We start from the raw sequence: 4,914 nt of genomic DNA on the forward strand, positions 1-4,914 counted from the left end.
AGCATACATGTAGATAGAACAAATAAGTTATAATGTTTGATAGCACAGTAGGGTGACTGTAGTCGACAGCAATGTATTGTATATTTCCAAATAGCTACAAGAGAGGACTTGAAATATTCCCAAAACATAGAGATGATAAATACTTGAGAAGATGGATACCCTAAATACCCTGACTTGGTCATTATACATTCTATACATGTAACAAAATATCACATGTACCCAAAAATATGTAAAATGTTGTTACCAATAAAAAATTTAAAAAATTAAAAAGAAACAATCTGGCATTATCAATTAAACTTTAAATTCATACAGCCATAGACCCAGCAATCTCTGGTTTGGATATCCAGGGGTCCCTGACCTAGGGTGAGTTATATAATTATTTCATTATATATAACAATGTAATAGAATAATAGTAAATAATAGTAATTTATTTATTATTAATCATAGTAATTTTCTCTGGCCCATGAAATTGTCTTCCATGAAAACTTGGTCCTTGGTGCCAACAAGGTTGGGGACCACTGTGGATATCTATCATATAGTGATAAAAACCCCAATGAGTATAAATATCAGTACAAGGATGTTTAATGCAGCATTGTTTGAAGTGACAAAAACTGGCAATCTAGAGGGTTTTTTAATGGTGCCACTGATGAAAATTGCTGTTTCAATAGGTTAAGTCACAAAAACTGGATCAATACACTCAGCTCTATTTAAACAGTGTCCTTGACTTATCAAGAAAGTTAGTATTTTCCTTTCTCTCCTTTTCACCCTGTCTCTTGATTTCAACCATCCCAAACACTTTCAGATTTCTGAACCCCATGTCAGCAAAATGCCTAGCACCCACAGAGACAGTCACATATCCAAAGCTTTTCATCAGAAAGAAATCACTCTATTTCTATTTTGTAACCCTCACCAAAATTCTCTGTGGATCTGTTGTTTCCCATTAGATCACACTGTCTTTACTAAGATATTGCTTTGAAATTCCAGAAAACTGAGTGACAATTATATGACAAAAAAGCAACAATATCTGGCATAATCCCAGTTACATATAATGATATGTATCTTACTTTCTATCTTTCTCTGGAAAGGCATACCAAATTCTCAACAAGTTAACCCCATCTGGTTGGTGAAATTAACAATCAATTTTTTTCTCTTCTACAATGTCCACATTTCATTCAATAAACACATACTTTTGTAATTGGAAGCCTCAATAAATATAATTTTTAAAATAGCATTATCACAGTTCCAGTTTTCTTCTTTGCTGGTATTTATGTATGTGTCTATGAAAGTGGAAGGTAAGGTATAATGTTTTTTAAAAGATATGTGTTTGAATAGTAAAATGAACAATATAAATAATGAATAATATGTAACATTTAAAAATGAACAAAGAAAAAGGTAGAGCTACTTTACATCTGGGACTACAAATGAAATTTTTAAATATAATTTTTAAAGAAAGGATCCTTCCATTTTGGCAGCCTCTAAAACTTGAGAAACCATTCAATGGATTACTCTTCACATGCTTTTGTCCAATAGCCGTGTACATAAAAGATGGATGCTAATACACCTACATAAGTAAGATTTTTCTCTAAAGAAAGCTCTGAAAGCATAACTCCATTGAAAATATATTAGCCCATAAAATCAAGTGACTGCTATTCGTATTTTGGAACTTAGTGAGAAATAATTCTCTATAAGGTTATATCGTAAGTAAAGATAATAGAAGGCATCTTGAAGAGATCACACAAAAGAAGCCATATTTTTCTCATAATAGGGAAAAATCATATTATCTGTAGCCTTTCTAGGAAAAGATGTATTGAATGCACCATGAACTTGAAAATACTATGCCAAGGAGAACTAAGTCTTCATGTAAGTTGTCCTTTTGATTTAAAGTTATAATACCTCACCCTCCTTCAATTCTACTTGGCATTATATTTCAGCAACTCAAGGCTCTAAACTGCGTTCATACAATACAGACAAAAACTATCTTATGATTGCAAATATCCTGATTAACATAAAGCAATATGAATAGTAGTAAATGTCTATACTATACACATTTCAGAATGTGGAGCAGACGAGAATCAAAGTCAGGACTCCTGGATTCTAGACCTGGAGCTGTCACTAGCTGATCTTGAATTGTTTTCTCTCCTCTAACATGGTTAAATTACATGATCTAAACTTCTCCTGCCAGAAATTTTATGACCTTGTGGCTGGCTATAATCAGGACTGTGGAACTAACAGTTTTTTTCAGCCTTGCTGGATGCAACTAAGGATGTCTCCTCCTCTGCCTCTCACTCCCTTAGTACACATGGCCTTCTTTCACTCTTCATTGCTCTTTCCTTCCTCCTCCTGCCAATTCTTTCATTCAACACTACCATCCATTATTCTCCAGTAATAATAGCAGCATTCACTGAATACTTTCAATGTGCCAGACACTGTGCTGAGCATTTTACATTTATCATCTCATTTAAACCTGACAACCACATTATGAAATAGGTAAAATTACTTCCTCATTTTACAGATCATGAGCCTGAGATTTAGAAAGATAGTTTTTCCTTCACTCTACCCATGATTTCTGTGGCCAGTGTATACAACAGAATAATTAAACACTTTGAATGAATGAAGTCCTTGGCCATGGTGACAAGAATCAAAGGACCAAATGAGTAATCTCACAGCGTCTCAGCGCAATGCTGCTGATCATGAGTCTTGAGCCAATCCCTTAAATAATGCCTGAGATTTAATTGGGGCTGTTAATGCTGCTCAGGGAAGAGAGTGATTTCTCCAACTACCTTCCTGCAATAACCTGCATAAATCACAGGGTGTTTCAGCAATAAGTGGAGTTTGGATGTGATATGTATACCTTGATCAAGGACAAGATTCCCACACTCACAAAAACTGATAATTAACAGGTCAGGAGCCAGAGACAAACATTTTGGTCACAGTGACTTTCTTCTTTTTTTAATCAATTAACTGTTACTATTCCTGTATTGACAATGAACTGTTCTTGCAAATATTTTAAACTCATAAAGATGTTGGGGCATTCAGATTCAACTAACAATTATGAAGTGCCTATTCAGTGTGTGCCTGGCACCGTGTGCAGATCTTTGACACATGTTATCTTGTGTTTTTTTAGATAACATTTTTTTATATTAAGAAGCAGCACATGCTTATTATTTGAAAAATTTGGAACATGAGGGAAAGCTTAAAGAAGTAAAAAGAAAAAAAACGAAGGAGACAAGATGGCTGACCAGAGACACCAGCCGCCATATCATCTCAGAAAGAAGAAGTTTTACATGAAAAAGAAAAAGCAAACAAACAAACATAGACCATGTGTAATTCTGAGGGAAAAGTGCCAGAACCTATCAGAGATTCCATGGGAAGAAGTTGCAGAGCAAAACAAGAAGGAGCAAGGTATCAGCACAGATCGACTCCCTGGAGGCTTGGAGTCCAGCGAAAAGGGGACGGGGAGTGACTTGTCTCTCCCTCCGTCATGAGTCAGCAGGATCCCGAGCTGCTAGAGAGCCTTTCTACCCTCATGAGCCCAAAAGCTGCTGCCACCAGTGAACTAGGAGCTTCTTGAGGACAAAGCACCAGGCTGCCAGCCCCCATGCAGTCCCTTCCCATCACCAAAGACCCAAGCCAAGACAGCAGGTGATAGATATATTGCCCCTCCACCCACTGTGTGCCTTTGTCCTCCCTAGGGGGCTTCAGCCCTTCAGTTTTTGTCTCACTCATTCCCACACAAACATTTCCCAAGTCTGGCCCAGGTGGCAGGAGCCACAGGAGACCGGTGGGTCGCAGGGGATCTGCATGACTCCAGAGCCTGGACATTCCAGGTAAGCTGCCTTCCAGAGAGAGGGACAGAGATGACCAGAGTGCCAGCTTTCCTCCATCCAGACTCTTTTTTTCCTCTTCCCCTTCCCTGCCCATGGTTGCCAAGAGAGCCAATTGAGCCAGGAGTCTCAGAAGTAGCTGTTTCCCCCTCTCTGTGCATCCACCACACTGAGGCTACCACAGAGAGTGAGCCTCAACCCTTCTTCTTAAAGACCTGCTGCGGACTAAGGGGTGCTCAGACTGTGAGCTCCCTGCTCACTGGCCCTCCCTGGTGCTGCTTGCCCAGCTGCTCCATCAGATCAGGGCATACCCCAAAGCAGAGAGACATCAAACCTGCTTGAGCACCTCACAGGCAACTTGGGAACAGCAGGCTTCTCGCTGGCACAGTCCGGGATTGATCTTCAGGGACTTGAAGACAGGCCTGCAGGCCAGATCCTGTACCCCCAGGACTCAATCGTGTTGCTCAGGGGCATGGAGGGAAGATTTGTGCACTAATGTCAGGAGGCAAGGGAGCCTGCCTGGGCAGAACTGAAAAGAGAGTGCAGCATAGGTCCCAGCTGCAGTGCATCTATGGAGCACCCGCCCCCACAGGAAGGCCGCACTCTCAGCCCCCAGCACCATGATGGGGGAGCTCAGCTAGTTTGAGCTCCTGACTGCTGGAGAAAGGCCATGGGAGCATGGGAGAAGGCAGAAGAGAAAAATCCACTCCTGACAGCCAGACTATGAAACTCAGATGGCCCCTCCACCACAAGCAGACTTGCTGGCTAGGTGAGGCCACTTCAGCCCCTCCCTGGTGGCTTTCCCCAGAAACCTGGGAGATGACCTTTGACCCCTGCTGAAATAGTTACCAGCTTTTGTGGAGCCTGACGGCAGACTCACCTAACCCAGCCCTGCCCAGCCTCACTCTCCCACCTGCCGCTGTTGTGGTGGAGAATAAGGACTCATCTGGAAGTTCCAGGGTCCCCACCACGACCTGGGGCTTTTGAGTGCTTCTTCTGAGGCACTAGAGCTAGTCACAGGTCCCAGAAATAACACTGCAGCATATTCCTTCTGACAAGCACCACGTACTGACAGGAAGGTCGATTTGCA

Source organism: Lemur catta, chromosome 11 (assembly GCF_020740605.2).
Source record: "Lemur catta isolate mLemCat1 chromosome 11, mLemCat1.pri, whole genome shotgun sequence".
Classification (NCBI taxonomy): Eukaryota; Metazoa; Chordata; class Mammalia; order Primates; family Lemuridae; genus Lemur; species Lemur catta.